General features: G+C 43.9%; 1 protein-coding gene and 1 pseudogene across 1 annotated transcript in view; one reads left to right on the top strand and one right to left on the bottom strand.

The window, feature by feature from the left end:
* Positions 1 to 19,925, bottom strand: part of CRYBG3 (crystallin beta-gamma domain containing 3) — a 1,541,789-nt gene that overhangs the window by 494,295 nt on the left and 1,027,569 nt on the right. The gene's annotated exons all lie outside the window — the stretch shown is intronic.
* On the top strand, positions 1,180 to 1,310 carry LOC144774600 (U4 spliceosomal RNA; annotated as a pseudogene).

Genomic DNA, 19,925 nt, shown 5'->3' with positions numbered 1-19,925 from the left:
CGCCAAGTATGCAGAGCTGTGGCGACCCTTCCTGTCTTTATCGGCCTTTCGAATTTAATGAGATCACTTGCCCACGCTACCTCAGACTATTACTCCTTACAGATGTGGAGTAGGAATATGTAGCAGGAGGAGAGGGGGGCTGGGTGGGGACATGCGAGGGGCTGTAGATAATTGGTGGACATGGACCATGGGTGGTGGGAGGGTCAGGGGTGGTGGAGGGGTTGTTTTGGCTATGGGTTTTTTCCTATGTGTTCTTCTTTTTTAGGGCTCGCCTGCGTTGCAGCGCGAAGCGCGCTGCCACTGGCGAGCCTTATTGTCGTTGTGAAGGCCTCCCAAGTGGTACAGACCGGTGCACTAGCAGACACCGGTCTGTGAACGCGCGAGCTGCAGGGAACGCCAACGTGCACGCTCATGGCGTCACGCTCCTGTCCTCCCGCGTCTCTTCCAAGGCGCGCTCCAGGCCGACGTGTTTATAGCACAACTGTGTGGCTCCCAAAGGCTTATTGGGGACAGGTCGGTAGCTGATATGAAAGCAACTCTGCCCGTTGCTCTACATTGGCTTTTTGTTGCTTTCTATTTTATTTGTTTTAGTCTGTTCAACTTGTCTCTCCCCCTCCCATGATGCATTTGTCCCCTACCTTCATTGTATAAGGAGAGAGAGGGGTCCACACCCGGACTCGGCTCAAGGTGAGCCTTGGACAATCCGGGCTGCGCCTTGAGGGTTTGTCACATACCTTCATTTACTTCAGAGCACGCGCTGATGTCCCGAGTTTGAGAGACGCTTCTAGGCGCTTACTTTCCGATCCTTTATACCTGCTTCGCTGGCCGAGACTAGAGCAAGCCTTCCCGAGGTACCAAAACCTCCCCTGCCCTGAGGGAGCAATAACCACCTCGCTCTCTCTCCTGCAGAGTCCTTATAATTTCCCCGGAGGAACTCAAGTTCAATGTTGTACCAACATACCAGGAAATGCTCATTAGCATATGGGCCCCCAGAATCCTCTTCGCTCAATTTATCCTTTTTATGAGGCTTACAGGTAATAGAGGACAGTTCAGAGTATCTAGCTCGCAGTCAGAATTATTAATGTCTGTGTCTGGGTGATGTGTGTTGGCGACTTTTGCTCTCTGTAAGTGTCCTGAGTTTCATCTCCCGTGGGTACCTCTAATGACATTTATGTCTATAGCTTTGCGCAGTGACAGTATTGTAGCTAAAGAGGTCTAACCGAGGCGTGATTATTGCTTATAGAAAACTTTACCCAATACCCCGTTATGGCGATTTGAAATGTAGTCGACATGGCAAGTCTCCACGGAGGCTGATTTTGCTCGTCTAAAAAAGAGAAAGTCTAATAAAAATCATTTTGAGTTTCTTCAGAGATTACTAATATTATAGAAGTATGTTAGAAGTTATTCATGATTTTAAGTCAAGCTTCTACAAAATAATACTTTGTAGCGTAATGTATTATTTACACCTCTGTTAGAACTCCCAGACGGAATTTGTGTTTCTCCGCAGCCTCCTCGGAGTACCCGGCCCCCCCATGAGAGGGGGAGGGGGCGCAACCCACACCTTTCGGGCAGCCATCTTTACCAAGCACTTGGGAATAAATGACCTGAATTTGCTGCTTTTTAGGTCTCGCCTAGCTATCGCATAAGCGGTGTTTTGCGAGGTATTTAGTGGGGCTTCTGAAAGTGAACCCAAAGTCTGCAGGCGGATCGGGTAGAGTGCATGTGCGCTGGGCGCGCGCACCATTTGTCAGCCTCAGCCTTTGGGAGTACTTTCGCTGACGTTCTCAGTGAGCCGCGCGGCCACTGAGAACATCAAAGCGGCCAGAGATAAATCTCATTATGGACAAGGCCAGGTGTAGTCAAGGGACCATGCTTTCAGTTAATTTTTTTTTTATTACATTGCTAGTTTGTCTTTCGTTCGCCATCTCTCCTTCCTCACTTCTTTCATGTTTATTACTTCAAAAACCGTCCCTGTCGTTCTTCTTACTACTTCTCTGCCATTTGTCTCCCCTTACATCTTCGCCTCCTCTTTTTCCCATCCCACTCCTACACCATATTACTTCCCAACTTTTTCTCATCGTCTCACACTCCCTCTACTCCGCTCCTTGTCCTCTGTCTGCTGCCCTCACTCTCCTCCGTTCCCCTCCCATCTTTCTTGTCCATCTCCATTTCCCTCCAATCCCTTCCCTATTTTCCTTCTCGTCTATCCCCATCTAGCTCTCCCCTCTCTATCTCCCTCTTCCCTTCCTATATCTCCTTTTCCCCCATCCCATGTGCTCCATTCCCTCCATCTACTACATTCCTGTCCACTTCTCTTCTGTTCCACATCTCCCTCCCAGCCCTTACCCATCTTGTCTCCTCTCTTTCCCATTTTCCACCTTCCCTGTCTCCATCTTCCCACCATCTCTCTCGTTCCTCCCCCTCTCGCAATCCACACACTTTGTTTGGAGCAGGGTTATTTGCGGTGTGTGCTCCGTGCGTCTTTGCAATAAATAAACCGTCTGTCATTGCCATGTTATTTGTCACTTATCAATCCCAGTTCCATGAATATAAAGGTGGGCCCCGCGTTCCTTCCGTAAGATTCCCTCGCTCAAGTGCGGTTGTTTGGGAGATGATACGGCTCTGCCTCAGTTATGTTTCTATGCACTTTATGAGGGTACAGTGTTTGGTAAAAGTGCTTGTGATTGAACCTAGCATCCTGCGTTTGCCCAGATCAGGGACCGCACAAGCAGGGACTGTGCAGGCCCCCCTCGTCTCTCGGGAGCTCCTCCCGCAGCAAAAGGTAAAAGTGCTGCTCTGTGTATGTTCAACCAAACATCTGCCGACTGTAGAGGTGTGACGAGACCCTCTCTGAGTGTCGGGTACTTTAAAAATAATTGATGGTTATTCAGAGGTGAGTTACCAGTTTAATTGATGCCTTCATCATCAAAGTTGTAAGTCTTCATACGTTCCACATTTGTACCCTATTTTCCCTGCTGGCATTCCCCCCTCCCTTCTCCCCCAGTCCGTGTCACCTCGGCGTGGACTCACCCCTCCTTTCTCCCCTTTTGGCCGCTTTGATGTTCTTGTGCTTGTTCTTGTTGTCGTCCTGTTGCCTCCCCAAGTGATACAGACCGGTGCACGAGCATACACCGGTCTGTGAACGCGCGAGCCGCAGGGAACGCCAACATGCACGCTCACAGTGTCACGCTCCTGCCCTCCCGCGTCTCTTCTTAGGCGCGCTCCAGGCCGACTTCTTGGGAGGAAGTGACTGTAGAGCAGAGCCGCGGATCCGTATCGGCTCATCGCTCAGATGCCGGGGAAGATTGCGCCCTCGCTGCATCTTCAGAGGATGACGTCTCCAGATCCTGTGATGAGGGGGTGAAGCCTGTCTGCTGCTTTCACCAGGCTGACCCGGTGCTCTCAAAGCTGAACTGTGAGTTCAAAGGTGAGTTTGGGACCACCGTGAACTAAGGGCTCCTTTGTGTTAGTGCGCCCTTTGAGTCTGCCACCTACAGGAACTATAGGCCCCTTTCATGTTAGCCGTGATGCCTTTTGGTGACGTATGTTTGTGTCACCAGTGAGTGGCATAGGAAGGATGAAAGGCAAGGGCATGAATGCAAGCATTAAAATGCGATTCCCGATGCCCTGGCTGCACTCTCGGTCCATGTTAGCACGGGATGGCCCGTGGGTGCCCTCTTCAGTCACTCCTGGGCCAGAGGGCAGCCGAGGAGAAGCCGGTCTCGCCACAGACGCAACGCCACCTGCAGACGGGCACAGAACGTGAGCGCTCATCAACACAGAAAAACAGACGTGGCTCTAAGGAAATAAAGTGCAATTTTTAAACCCACTGTTATCTGTTAATTAAATTGCTTTTTGATAACAGTTGCACTAGTCCTGCTTCGGAAAACAAACACTTGCCACCCTCTGTTTCCATCGACCCTCTCTTAAAACAAGAGGACAATTTGCTAAAATCTGCCGGGACAGCTGCTGAAAACCTCCATTGTACCGGCAAACCCAGGATGCCCTGCCACCCTAACGTAAGTGGAACCCGTTTACTTCAATGCGTTTGCGTAGTTTGACCAATCGGACCTATATCGTAAACAGGTGCACGCCAATAGCCTGTGTTTTTTAGCCTTTGCAGTGCACATACATTTAACTCGGAATATCTCCAATCCAGTCCATTAGCTGCAGACAGCAAAAGTTCTGAAACAGAAGCGATCACAACGTACTGTTTCTGAACTGTGCTTTCTGGATTCACGAACAACTAGAGAAATTCCAGGTTAAATGCAAGCGCGTTTAAACACTTCAAACATGCAGGTGCTCTGCACTGTGACAGCTAAACTGTAGAATAAGACCCTAGCGGAGGTGTAGCTGTCAATGGTACACGACTTGCGGTGGCCCTGGGGCCTTGACACAAATAAATCCTGATCTTTGCTTTATTTTGCTACCTACAGTCAGGGGCCCATTTTTATACATACTTACATTTCATGTCTGGGTATCGCTAATGCACCAATAACACCTGATATTTCCGAAAAGGATGTCATCGGTGCTTCAAATTGAAATTTAGAAGTGCAGTTACCCAAACTTTGGAGTACCTGATGTATTGCAGCAGCGCTGCGAAGTGTAGGTACTCCCCCTTTCAAATTTAGGAAGTGCTGGTACTCGGTACCGGACAGACCGTGCCCATTTAAAGCACTGATGTCACATCCATGAACTGTACTGCAAGGACATACTTCCCACAGATGTAGGATTTCAACCAATAGGAAGCCTAGATTTTGTTTTACAGTTAGTGTAATAAAAACATAAAAGGTAATGTGTGAGTTAAGACTTTGTGGTAATATCATGCCTTGTTTATTTAAATGTTATGCTTAAATAGCATAATGGGATCATAACCCACGTGCTACATGCGCGTAGGCACACGCACACACACATTTACGTGTGTGTGTGTTAATGTGACCCAATAAATATGCTATGGGAAAAAGCACATAAAATACACATTTATTGCTTCAGAGTAGAGGCCAGATTATTACATTCCATGTTATTGCACAGCACTAACGTTCTTGTTTAATGTAATATTAGAGGCTAGTGGCCCAGGCTTGAGTCTGGCAAGAGACTTAAACATCCTTTTCAAATCTCTTAATCTCCCTGTGCCTAAAAATGAATGTGTCCATCTGTAATGCAACTGATGCTCGTGTAAACCACTCTGATATCTTCGGTTCAAGTTCGCGATACATAAAACTGCAAAAAACAAACACAACTTTTGTAGGGCTTGCGATTATTAATCTAACATTTCCGAGGGGTACCGGGTATAGAAAAGTTTGGGAACCCCTGATATAAGTGAACGGTGAATCTGACATCCTACGTTAAAGGCCCCATGCTGTTGGAGTACAGATAGGTATCACCATACTTATTCCGGTATCCAGCTACACCGTTTACCAGTCAGCATTTCGCTACATGAATGAATCAATTCCAAATTCTACATATGATATAGTATGGTGACTCAGCTTTGAGCTTTTGGACGTGAGGTTGCCGTCTCTACAAATTTTTACTTCCGGATTATCAGAGATCCCTACATGCATGAGCCCTCATGTTCTATGTGAATAATCATTAGGATGCACATCTACGCCTGTCTCGATTTATTAACTCCCTCATCTGCAGTAACGTTGGAGGATAGAGGTTATTTAGATGTTCAAGGACAAAGATACTGCTACCAGATATAACTGAGATTGTTTAGTATACCACTGGTCACAACACCTTGAGGAAGGCTTCAACCCGAAACGCGTTGGTGATAATAGCGTTCAGTAACCAGTGTTTTGTGTCCACAATATGTATTGAGCCTTTAATTGTGATTTATGTTAAGTATCAAAAATCAGTTCCAATCACCTTTGTCTTGCACTAAATTGTTTTTTATTTACCTTTGTTTCTTGTGGCTAGACATGTATAGAAAAAGATGTAATATGTATGGTCTTTTATAAAAAAACGAGTTTATGAAGTATATATGTATATGTTCTTGAAAATATTTGATATCACTCATCAGAAATAATAATGAGTATAGACATATGAAATAAAAAAAGATATATTTTTGTATAAAAATGAAGTTGATATCTGTTCACATATCATTGATACAATTGCTGCACAATTTAATAGTTAGCACTTTGCCCGGTGCATATTTGTTCCAAATATAACCCCTGATATAAGTAGATCATATTCTTAGTCTCATGTGCAAACTTACGACCAATAAACAACTTATATTTCTATATTTCCACTCCTAAATGACACCTAGTTCTCAGCCAGTGACTTTGCTCCTTACTGCTTGAAAGTCTCCACCACAAGAAGCACCCTCAACACATTTCTTATTGCTCCACCATCCCGTGTTAGAAGTGTACCACCTCTGTCGCCACGTTGTTCTTTCCCATGCACCTCCAGTTCTGCCTTGACATGGTGCACACTGAGCTCTAAATCTACAATGCTGATCCCTCACCCACTGCAAAGTATTGGCCGGATCTCAGTTCCCCTTCTTTGCAAGATATTGGAATGTTTGGTCTTGAATTTCCTCACACTTTCTTCTAATGGTTCTTAACCCCATACAGAAGCGGTCTTCAAACTTTTGAATGCCCCCATTTTTAGAAAAAATGATTGGACCGTAGAGTGACTGACACCTTTTGCACACTTCTATCAAATTGGCAGCTCCAAACATTTAGCAATCAAAAATTGTGTATACACTTGCTGATCCGTTCGATATCCAATCTGCTCTCCCCCACCCCTCCCAACACTTACTCCCAGTCAGGGCATGACCGCCAAACATACTAATCGTCCATTACAAAGATGCTTCCTGACATTCGGTTTCTTCCGTTACGCCTAGTTTGAAGACCTTTTATGTTCAGTCTGTTGTACATACTTCACGTTCCTCCATTGGTCACCCACTCTCCTCGGCAGCACTGTGCTGGTGTACACACCTCTCTAGTTGTTGGGCAGTGACAGGAAGAACGAGCAGTTGGGCACCAGGACTGTTTCTTGCTCCCTTACCCGAACACACACCAGTATATTTCTGTGGTCTTATTTAATCCCCCCTAATCATAGGCAGTATTTCTCCATGTGTTCCCATGTCTGGCATCTTCCACAGTTTAGTGCTGACTTTCCCTCCATGTTAAAGAACAGTAGATGTTTCAGCACCCAGGCTAATGTGCTGCATAGCTAAATACATATAAGGACCCAAAGGCGAGACCGATTGCATTGCAAATGCTTGTGTTTTCTAGAGTTTACAAGAGCGCATGTTTCAGTCTCAGTTGCTCCACAGTGGCACTCCAACATATGTCCTGGCCGCTCACGTTCCCTACCTAAGAGGTGCCTAATAGTGTGCCATCAGTGTTTGCAATGGACGTTCGAAGAGGGCGCACTCCCTTTACCCTTTCAGGGGCTTTATTATTGCACTGGGACTGATATGTAAAGATTATTGCCTCCAGTGACGTTTGACGGCCCTCAGCCGATCTAACAAATAGGAGTGTTAGCACTTAGCTTCTTCAACACCCTTCCTCCTTTTTCATTCGCGGCCGGCCCTGCGGGGTTGTAGGCGGCTTGCTGTGTTTAACTTTTGGAGCCTTGTTGCTATTACTGATTGACTGCACAATTGTATTTTTCTCTGGCCGGCCCGCTGGGTTGTAGGCAACTTTAAGCTTGTTCTTTGCGCTTTATTCTGTCAATAAAACAGATTTAATACTAAAAGGTTTTATATAGCACTCATGACCCGAGGGTATCTGAGCGCTTTACAAGGGTTCAGGGAGGAAAAAGTGCAATATAGCATTTATACAATGCGGTAGTATACAAGCCAGTTAGAACTTTCAAAGCAGTATGATTACTAAAAGGGGCAATTAAATAGGAGATATACAAGACAGAAACACGTCATGGATAGTAAGCTAGCGTGGTTTTTCCAGGATAAAGAAGGGGGGGGGGACAGTGGGGAGAAACTGTGGAAGGTGATGGGTAAGGAGAAGGGAAGTGAGAATAAACAGGGACTACAAGAGGAGTTAGAGGGATGAAGGTAGTAGTATAGGAAGGTGAGAAAAGAAGGGGGAGAGGGAGTCTGGTAAACAATGGAAGGAACTCTATACAGTCCGGAGCAGGGTTAGAATAATTGTCCAGTATGGCAAATTAAGGACCCCAGTACTTGTTGAGAAGTTGGAGCATGAGGTCTTTTTTGAAGCTGCAATAGGAGGGGTTGCAGTGTAGTTCTTTAGGGAGGGAATTCCAGCGGTAGGCGCATTTCCGGAGAAGGAGCGGGATTGTGTAGATTTCTTGTTTAACAGAGACAAGAACGAGGGTGTTGGAGGACCCCAATGTTCTGGAGCAGCCCGCTCTGTGGAGTTTGTCAGAAAGGTACAATGTGGTGTTTTGATGAAGGGCTTTATGTGTAATGCAAGCGGTCTTGTAGGTGGATCTGCCTTCAATGGGAAGCCATTTGAGGGCTTCAAGGGCAGGGAAAATGTGATCATACCACTTACAATCAGTAATAAGCCTGGCAGCAAGGTTAAGGACAGATTTGATTGGGGCTAAGTCGACTTTCCGTGTTCCAGAGAGAATGGAGTTACCATAGCCGATTCTAGACAGGACCAGTGATTGAACAACTAATTTAAAGTCATCTGCCGAAATTAAGGGTTTGATTTTCTTGAGGTGTTGGAGAGTGGAAAGAGCACCTTTAGCCGAATTTTTTATGTGGGAAGTAAGACTGAGGTTCTAGCTAATGCTAATTCTGAGGGATTTAACTGAGTTGGATAAGGTGAGCAAACAGTTGAGAGCTTCACGGTCAGAGATCCAGTGTTGGATGGGGAGCGGGTTGTTTTTAGGAGAGAATGGAATGATTTCAGTTTTTGTAGGGTTGAGTTTAAGGTGATTGTAGTGGAACCAGGATTGAATCTTAGTCAAGGCATCATTGAGGTGTAGAACATCAGCACGTGCTTTAATCTTATAGTAGAGTTGGGTGTCATCAGCATAGAGATGGTAATTGATTCCAGCTTGCTTAAGAATGAGGATGAGGGGTTCCATAAAAAGGTTGAATAGAGATGGAGAGAGAATAGAACCCTGGGGGACACCCAAGGTTAGGTTTAGAAAGGCAGTCATAAAGTTTAATTTGTTGGGTTCTGTATTGGAAAAAGAAGGTGAACCATTTGAGGACTGAACCATTGAAGCCAAAACTGTCTTTGAGAGTGTTAAGTAGGGCAGAGTGGTTAACGGTATCAAAGGCAGCTGAAAGGTCAAGGAGAATGAGAAGGGAGGACTCACCCTTGTCAAGGGAGTGATGAATGTTTGATTTTTCACAATGCTAAAAAGTTCCCTGGGTCTATTTTTGGCCCGATCAAGTTGTGAACGGAAGAAGGAGGCCTTTGCATTGAGAATGTGGTTTTTTTAATTGGCCCTAGCGGCTCTGAGGAGTGCAAGATTAGAGGGGGAAGGGTGTTGTCTCCATGTGCGCTCAGTCAGCCTAAGAGAGCCCTTTGATTATTGAGTTCAGCATTGAACCAGGATTTAGAGGGGTTGTTTTTTTTATGCAGTTTTAATTTGGCTGGGGCGATTTGGTCAAGGACCTTGATGATGGTTTTGTTAAAATGTTCGGTAAGGTCATTTGCATTTAGGAAGGGAGGAGTAAGCCGTAGTTGTTCTTTGACATTGATCTGAAAGTTGAAGTTCATTTTTATAGATTATGGCAAGACCCCCTCCAATTTTGTCAATTCGGTCTTAACTGAGGATAGAGTAGCCAGGGGAGAGAGCAGATCAAGGATCTCTGAAGAGTGTGCATTGAGCCAGGTTTCCGTCAGGAAGGCGATGTCAATGGCTTCGCTAAGGATGGTTTTCTAGATTTCAGTCGCATGTTGAACAGCCGATCGGCAGTTAACCAGCATGCAGGCGATGGGTGTAGGGTTGTTTGTTAGGGGGGGGGGGGGGGGGGCAATAATGGAGAATGGTATGTTGCGATGGGGATCTGGGTGATACTGGAGAGGAAGGGATTCTACTTGTCCCAAGGATCACAGGGATGTTTGTGTGAAGGACAGGAGGGTCGGTAGTCATGGCAATAGGAGGGCAAGGGTTATTGAGGTCAAGGAGGTCAGAAGAGGAGAGATGGTTTGAGGCGCAAGATGGTCTAAGTAAATACATACAGTTAGGGGTAGTATTCTCTTGTTGGGGAAAAGTGGAGAAAGTTTGTACGGAACCCAAGAAATTGTTACGACTGGAGAGTTTCATTGAGGAGAGAGAGTTGAGATCTTTTCTGAGTGATGTAAGTTCAAGTGACAGGGTTGAGAGATGGCGTTCCATGTTGAAAAGTGACTGGGTTATAAGAGAAATAGGGATGGAGGTTGGGAGATCGGGGGGAGAGGGGTATGGTCCATGTTAGTTGGAGAGAGAGGACTGGGATGTGGAAGGGGTGGGAGCCCATGTGGAGGGTAGTGAGGGGAGTTCAGGTTGATGGACGAAAGGGGCATTGCTGAATGAGAGAGAGCATTAACAGAGGCCGAGTGGAAATCATGAGATGACAAGGGGGCGTGGGGAGAGTGAAGAGGGCTGCAATCTTGGCTATGGGAGGGAAGGTCATTTAGAGAATAAGAAATTGGAGTCATTAATCGATCCGTAGGGGGGTTGAGGTGAGGGGGCTGGGAGGAAGAAGGTGGTAAAAGGGAGTGGTTTAGAGTTAAGTAGGGAAAAATCAAGAGGAGGAGAGAGGGTTTGGATGACAGTGTGTTGTGGGAATAGCAGGAGGAGGGCTGAATGCTAACGAGGTGGGGAGTTTAAAAGTTTGGGATAGGGAAACAATATTAGTTGTTGAAGTATCGGGGAGAGAGAGGACGAGCAGGCATTTGGTGATTGGGAGGCTGAAGGGTTAGAGGTAGGTGTCGATAGTAGGTGGGATAAGGTGCTGTAGTGGAGCTCAAAGATTGTGAGGTGGTTTTCAGAGGCTTTGAAAATGGAGATGTCGATTTCACCCAGAAAAGTGGGGGAGGGGGTTTTGGACAATTTCAGACCATACAGGATTTTGCAGGTTTTCGTAATGGGGAGGTGTTGGATGAAGATACTTTTCCATTTAGAGGGGCGTTTGAAGTAGAAAATATAATTGGTTTTTATAATGGAGGTAAGGCTAAGGTAGTTATCTACGAATAAGGGTTCTTGTTGATGTATTAGTAATTTGTGTTTAAAGTTTTTCTTAGCATTTTTAGAAAGGTTGGGGGCTAAAGGATGGTCCAAGAGTTGGGGCCATGTCTAGTGATGGGTGAGTCCAGTGCTGTGGGGGTATGATTAAGGGGGGGAATGGTAATTCAAATAAGCTGGCCAGGGGGAGAGGGATAGTAGAGCGGGAGGGAGATTGGAGTGAGGTGCAGAGATGGGGAGGAATAGAAGGGAGGGACAGGGGGGAAAGTTGGTAAATGGAAAAAGTCCCAAACAGGGACAAGGGCCATGCTATGAGGTGGCTCGAAGCAGGAGGCGATAAGGGATATGTAAGCTGAAAGGAGGGGGGGGGGGGGCGAAAATAGAGTCAGTAGACTAAATAAGCATCAGGAGGTGGGTGAGTGTGAGATAGTAGTATACCAGTTGGGGAGCCAAAACAATAGATCGAGATAGGAAAAGGAAAAGAGGTCTCCAAGAAGAATGAACAATTCAATTGAGAACATAGAGCAGAAAGTGCAATGTGCAATAGTGCGGATTGTCTAGCAGCAGTTAGTGTGACATACAAATTATAGAAATATCAAGATGAGGTACATCAGTTTGGGTGTACATAGCACATTAGGTTAATAATATCTGTTTGCTTCATCCCTACATTGAAATTCAAAGAGGTTGAGGGAATGTCCAGATATTTACTGCTAATCTTCATTACTCTTAAACCTCGATTCTGAGTGTGTCAAAGAACAGGTGCTACTTATCAGACTAATATCCATGCGATAAATAGCACCTACTACATATTTTCCCCATTTTAATGGGGAATACCTAGAGGGTTTGGGTGTAGAAAGCACCAAAATCCACATGTGCTGGTATTTACTGAACCTTTTCTCTGTCAAGACAGGTTTGACCTGCAAACATTTACTCAGGGGAAACTCAGAGTGGTCGGAACACTCCGAGTGGTCGGAACACTCCGACCCACTTACAACTCATTTGCAAGTGCAACGCCGGTGCAAGGGGTTTAAAATGGTGTCGTAATTTAATGAGGTATTTATAACACAAGCCCTAGTTTTCATCTTCCTCATCATAGCCCTTACCCTCCTCGTTTCACTCTTCCCGAACTTTGATTGTGTTTCTGTGTCTGCTTGATGCGCACAAACAAAACTGCAATCGGGGAGAGAGGTGGCCCATTGACAGCACGCATTTAAAAAGTGGCCGGGTCGGTTAGGTGATCAGCAGGATGCTTGCCTCATATTTGAGGACATCAATAAAATGTCAAAGACTGATGCAGAAGAGAAGCACTGAGAGTAATTATGATGACAGGTAAGCAAGCCCAGCATTCGAGATTTCAGTGCAAAACATCGGTGTGGAAACTGATCATACATACTCCAGTAGCTGCAACGCCTCAAGCTCTATTTGCAGTCTCACCTACATGAAATGAGACCTTCTTAAAGGGGACGAATCAAGTGTATTTGGGCTCCACATAAAATGCCTTATTTATTTATTCAATCATCTCAGTGACGAGCCTTTCCATTGAGACCACCTTCAAATACATATACATTTTATGTTTGCTTCTGTAGTATACAAGGCAGTATTTTCAGTACAAGAAAGCATTTCAGTACAAAGTAATACTAGCAAACAAGAGGCAGAAATGAGCAGCACAAAAGGACAGATAACCAGTGGCCCAGTAATCCTGATATGGCTGCTAATAGATGCTACCGGAAGAATCTGGTTGGCAATTGATGTAGAAGGACCACATCCAAATGTCCCCACCCCAGGCACTTCGCCTGCAAAAAGAAGACCACATTTCTGGCTAGGAAGCTTGGCAAAAAGGGGACGACCTAAATCGATCTGGCAACACCAATTTCACAGTTTGGTCCCAATTCCTCAGGGTCCAACTTCTAATAATTCCATAGTTGGCATCCACCAGTTACAGATGTTGCTGGTATCTTCAACTCTAGTTGTGGAACTACTGCATCGGTAAGCCCAGTATTACTGTATAAAGGGCCAAAGTGTAGGTTTGGCTGTGGTCCTGTAAATATACAGCACTTTCAAAGTGACACCCATACATGATAAAAGTATGCACAAAACCTGGGAATAAATACAAAAGAAAAAGCCAGGGTATGCCATAAAACTGTACAAGATGTGATGAGATTCCTCCTGTGCAGGGAAGCTTATAAGTTACACGAAAAAACCTTTCTTCACACAAACAATTTGGAGTGTGTAAGACAGCCTTTTCGAAGAGAAGAAAACAGCAAAATATCTTAAAATATCCTACGGAAAAATGCATGCGGCACAGACACAGTGACGCCGGATACTAGGCAATGCTTGCAGTAATGAGCTATGTGTGTATGCACTTGTTTTCATAATAAAGATATTTCTCCTTGTTACGCCTGCTTGAGGGAGGCGTGCCTTTTTAATGCATTGTCAGGTTTACTAGCATTAGTAACTCTAATGTGCCAAAATCCATGGGTGGATGCATGCGAACACCAATGCTCCACCCATGTCACGCCTCCCTAACTCAAAGTAATGCAAGACAGTGCTATGTACTGCTGTAGTGTAGTTCCTATCATCCCAATAGGCTCTGCGCATTGGAATAATACCTACAGCAGTAAAGGGCTAGACCAGACGTTAACTAGGTCTACTACTGTCGATACTAGACTTAAAGTTTTGGATTTGCCAGCGTAGCTCAGAGTTCACTAGAAACTTTCTCGAATGTTCAAGGAGGACTTAACTTCCCTGATTAGACAAGAAGGGATTTAGTTTCTGACAACCATAGAACATGACAACTTTGCTCTCCCCTAATCAAGAGTATATCTCGAGAGTCGTGTGAACAAAAGGCAATTTATTTTACTCAGTCAGTACGTGCATTCTTAGTCTCATCAGATTGTAGAGAAAAGGAAGAGACGGGCGTGTTCAATAAAAAGGTGTTATTTATTGATCAGTCTCTTTTCTCATACAAGAGAAATGGATCGATATTATTGCAATACTTATAGTTAAGTAAAGTGCATACATTAAAAGCAATAGTATAAAATAATACTGTAAAAACATTGATATGGTTTCTAAGCCATAAGATGTTTAAAATGAATAAAATATATTACATACACATATACATTTGACTAAACGTACTCAACTGGTGTTTCTAAATACGCCTACCCCGTGTACCTGACCTAAGTCTAATACGTGGGCGGGAATAGAAAGTTACAGTTTAAGTTAAGTTTGTTTTTGCCAAGTGAATAACTAAAGAATTCTCTGTGAGGGGTTATTCAGTTCTGTACCTGGAATCTAGGTTGAATGAGGGATGGTATCTCTCTCTCTGGTCTCGATATTCCAGGCTGCCTGCGAGGGCTACCCGGAAGCGCCGGTGCTGGATCTCTCGGCAGGAGAAATCAGCGCGTCTCGTTCTCAGCGCGTCAGGAAGGCGGGGCTGTGCCAGCGGGGTCTGCTCTGCTCTTCGCTTCGGCAAGTATGGCTGCTCCGTCTCGTCACCACGCGTGTGTTTGCATAGGGCAATATCGGTAATATTTATACCTTTAAGGTGCCGAGATTGACGTAAGGATGGACATAGATACGTCAATAAGGATGTCATACGACTTGCTCGTTAGCACATTCTTTTACTGAAGTTCTCGGTGAAATCAAAACAATGGCCGCAGGGTTTTGCCCAGGTTGTCATAGGTTTGATTTGTTATGAGAACTCCGTATGCCTTATCAGGGGCTGGAGGAATATCGCTTGTCTAATTAGATCGCAAGCGTTATGACCTAATCAGATAACACGTTCCTGTGCCGTAGTGTGACTGCGTCAGATAACGGTATCTGCATCATGGGGGTTTTCTGCCTCATGGGCTGACTGCTAGTTAACTTGTTGGTTTGTTTAACCAGAATAGGGTCAGGAATAGGGGGATCGATTCAGAACCTATAGGAATACATCACACCCACTCCACGCTAACTATGGTCATATTTACTAATCTATGCATAGTATAACATAGTACAACATACTATAGAGTATAGTGTATACCTTACCACCCCAAAATACATAAATGCATTTTGAAATTTTCAAATATACGGAAAAATTGCAGTCATATGTATTGTATGCACTCAAGCTGTAGAAAAATGCCAAAGTAATCGCATTTGTATACATTATTGCTATTTTGTATATGAGAATTACACATGAAATGGCTCTTAATACAGAAAAAAGTTCGAGACCATTTCATCACAGAATAAAATATTTATAAACATACCAGCGGGCAGCTAATGTCTATAAGCTATGTCTATAAGCTATCTAAATTTTAGAAACCTTAGTTCTTTAAGAATAGTTCTTACTTTAAGCAGAAGATAGTGTCCCGAAAAATATGCAAAAATATTTTGTCGCTGCTGAAAAATTGCTGTCCGTGAACTGGAGGGAAAATTGTTCATGTGACTTTATTTTTAAAGTTGAAGGCCGAATTCAGGGAACGCCGTGTGCGAGCTTGTTCAAAAGTCTCTATTTCTGTTCTGGCGAGAACATCATATCATTTAGGCTTTCGAAAAAACTGTCAACAGCTTCCTGGGAAAGTTCCACTAACTCGGATATAGGTGTAATCATGCATTCGTGCGCATGATTGTCTCCATTGACATTCTGATTCACATTGCTGACAGAAGGTCGTACCTGATCGATGCTGCTTTCATCTTGAACTTCACTACCCATCAATCGTAGTGGTGAAGCTTCCACGAATGCCGTCATCAGGATTGGTAGCCTTTGAGGGCAGCACAAAGCATGAACCTTGATCGGGCTCAACAATGTTTCTGCATCCATTGGCGCATCCGATTGTAGCGTCAGACAGGTGTCTAACACGCATTCTTCTCCGCATAGCAGACACCTTAATACAGGTAAAACACATCTTTGCCACATTGGTCGAAATGATAGAAACCAAGTCATGTTCAGGTCTCTAAGCCGGGAGAGTCCCAGGATTTTTGATATCCGGTCCCGGTATCCAATGGCTAGGATTGTTTCTTCCCTTGTCGCAAGAGTTTTGTCTGTGACATGGGTTGCCATAACGAAAAATAAGGACTAAGAATAGGATTCCTGCAATTAGTCCCAAGATCAGGGGAAGTCCGCCAAAAATCGAATGGACGAAATCTGGAAAAATACCCAGTATGGCTTTGAATGGTGTTAATGCCATCGAAAATACTGTCTTAAATACCTTTGAGACCCCATTGGTATCAGAAATATTTAAGATTTCGTTCAGAATTTCCGCGAAATGTATGGGGGAATTAGTTGATAACAATGAATGTATCTCTGCAGTCGTCCTTGCGACTTGTAGATCATACGTTTCTTTTGATGACGTGAGCCTTGTAGGCGTCTGAAGAAGCACTGTTTTCATTCTGCTTAAAGTATCTATTCGAATAGAAGTAATTTTCAAATTGGGCCATGCCCTTGCCTCCCTGTCTGGAAAGGAGCTGGGGAACAATGAGCGTCCACAGCACTTGACCTTCGCAGTCGTAGTTACTAGATAAGGAGTCCCGGGCATAAGACTACAACATCTGCGATCTACAATTAGAATGTAACTCCCATTATAGAGTCTTTGAAAGAATGGTTCTATTTCTGTTGCAGGTGTGCCTTGTTGGTGACATGAAAGGTTGTATGAATTCCCTTCACAGGCTCCATGCAAACTAATTCCGTTACACAGAAGTGTGCCACTTAGTGACATCGCACAATTGTTGCCACTAAGAAACACTTTCTGTCCTTTATTACTGACACATGCATGTGAATAGGGCAGGTTCCATGTTGTTTTAAGGTACCCCTTTCCCAATTTCTCGTACATGCCAGCCTGTATATATTTTTGGCAGTATTGAAACCTGAAGGTTGAGATTGGAATATTTATTATCCCATGTATTATCCATTCACTGACAGGTCGTTCTGACATTGTCACTGGTAATCTTTCGAGTTTTTCAATGCTCAAGATTGTATAATCAGCACCCTTTTGCGCCATACTGATTTGTCTATCAGTAAGGTTAAAGATTTGGAATAGTGACGTTGTGTTGATTAAACGCCAAGGCACATAGCCTGAACGTAGATTTTGTAACGTCCAGCCAAGCTGTACAATAGAGCGCAATTGTGACTGACCGTGTTGTAATAATAGTAAGTCTTGCGACAATATGTCGATTGCTGAAGACACAATGCTGTCCAAAGAAAAAATTCTGGAGGACAGTCATTAACCCATTGTCCACTACAGAAAGTGATTTTTCCAAATTAATACGGTCAATTTCCCGTATTCTCTCTGCTGTTTCAATTTGAGTAACCTTCCAGGCCTCATTGTATGCTGCATATACAGAGGCTGCTATGAAACGTTTTTGACGCTGTTTGCGCGGTCCCATAATGAAATCACGCAAGTCAGCACCATCAGTAAGTAAAGTTAGGTGTTGTTTAATTTCTGCCAGTGTGGAAGTTTGTAGCCATTGAAGGCATAATTTGCCCACACTGTAGGTTGTTATTATCCCTGGGTGATGTCTTTGGGGATATCTAGGGTCTGGCCTGGTCATTTTGAACCCCTGTGTTTTGTTCAGGAATCTGTCTTGACAGTTATTAGTATCTGTGGGCCAGATCAACCATTGTTTCCAATCAGGATGTGTTCTGTTTTGGTTTAATACATAATTTACGTCTATCTCTTCATCTGTAGAGCTATTGCTGAGCATTGTTGGCTTTGGAATAGACGGTTTATTTAAGTCTTTGATTTTGGCTAGGCCAAGACAGGTAGTTTGTTGAACAGTGTCATTTAAAAATATCATTTGTTCTGGGATCATGCAGGCTCTAAACAAAGATTCTATACCCTGCACTTGCCATTCTTTTGTACCCCAAACACTTTTCAATTCAACATTTTTGTCCCAATAATCGAAACCAAAAGTATTCATTTGTTCAAAAAATGAGTCTGAATATATCAATTTTGTGTTGGTTATCATGGTCTTTGTCCCTGTCTTGTTTGACAATTTAAAATAGAATGCTTCAGCATTACTTGTGTTAAAACCTGAAAAGTATGAATATTTGTCATAGAAGGTCCTTGAGCTTCCTTTTGGAGGGGTTGCACAATGTTCCCATTGATTATAATTTAAAACATTTCTAGGTTGTGCAGATCTATGTAAAAAATGGTTACCATAGTGGTTATAACAGTACATACTATCATAATTTGTAGAACCCTGCAAATAATCATGTTTGGTAAATTTAGCAGACATTACTAAGTCAGACATCATATTATTAATGCTTTCGAAGTCCCAATCATCAGCAAATGAGCTTGGTTTTGCAAAGTCACTCAAGGAGATCTTAATTTGGTGTGGATATTTCAGGATTTCGACCGGACCATAAATTTCATAGTCAGTGTTGTCCCAGGCTACCCCACCCGGTATCGGATTGGCTGTGAAGTTGACTGAAGAAAGTTCTCTTTTCTCGATGTGTGAAGATGTGTGTGGTTTGAGGATCAAGTTGATTTTCTGACTTGCTGTGTCCATTTTTGCATATTTTCCCTCAATGAAGCGTCCCAAAGTTAGTATCATGATGAGCCAAAGTATGAGGATAAATGCACCAAAACCCACCCAAAATTCAATCCATGGGGAAATCAGATATGTTTCTCTCAGTTGTTTCAAAAGTTCTTTAGCTTTATCTTTAAAGGTTTTTGATGATGGCTGTGTCTTTGATTCACTGAAGCCTTCAGAGGAATCATCGAAGTTTATGAAGTAGCCGGATGCTGTTCTGTCAATTGTTCCAATTGCTTCAGGATTACTGTTTCTTGCATTTTCACTTGGTACTTCATTATAGATTGGTGTGTCTCTGCTAAATGTTTTTATTTGGGTTTTCAGAGGTCTGAGTTCTATTGCATTGTTGCATAGTCCTTGTTGTTCTTCTGTAGGCGTTTCGAATGTGATGAGCCTCTTCGTTAGGACCTCTGTACTGGTAGCAAACCTCGGTGTTCTGCTACTTATTGGGAGTCCACTTGGCCTACTGTTTGTTATCGGCCACATGTTGTGGTTTTACCAGGTCGATGGATACAACTCGGTTCTCCTTTTTTCCAGCAAGTGGCGGTAGTACAACTGATCTTGTCCCGTTGACAGACAAGACAGGAACTGCTTTTCTGTAAGAAGGCCCAAATTCCTTCTTTACCGCGATCTTTTCCCTGACTAGATCCCCGACTTTTGGAATCCAGACAGGTCTTGCTGGGACAGGTGGTGGTTCTTCAGTGGTTGTTGGCTGTTGTTTCAACTTTATGTTGCTCAGGTCTTTTCTTGTTTTGTTTAAGTCCTGCAAAATAGCCAAACGGTCTTTGATATCAAAGCTTTTTTCTTTCACCACTGAAGTCTGACTATCAATGTCAGAGATCAACATCCTAGTTCCGAATAATAATTCGTACGGACTGAATCCCTTCAGAGAATTTCTTGCCAAGTTATTTAGACTACGTTGGACACTTATTAGATGTTTGACCCACCCAGCTCCCGAACCTAATATCCTTTCCGCTATAGATTGCTTTATGCCTTGGTTTTTTCTTTACACCATCCCGTACCCTCAGGAAGGAAGTGAGAAGATTCCCGCTGGGCTATGCTCATTTGGTCATGTTTCCCCTCAGGCTGTTGGGCTAGAGTGAAGACAATGGTCAAACGTAGCATGCTCTTAGCGTATATGCCATTTAGACTCGCAAATCTTTGTATAACAGTCCAGACGTCAGCCGAGTGCTGGTGATCTACATTATAAGTGGAACTAGCCTGTATATGTTAATCGCAACCCTTCCTTTTTACTCCTGATTTTTCCTGGAGTAAACCGACGAGGTATTAAACTGTTTCTC

Source organism: Lissotriton helveticus, chromosome 8 (genome assembly GCF_964261635.1).
Source record: "Lissotriton helveticus chromosome 8, aLisHel1.1, whole genome shotgun sequence".
Lineage (NCBI taxonomy): Eukaryota > Metazoa > Chordata > Amphibia > Caudata > Salamandridae > Lissotriton > Lissotriton helveticus.
This window is presented reverse-complemented; position numbering and strand designations above follow the sequence as displayed.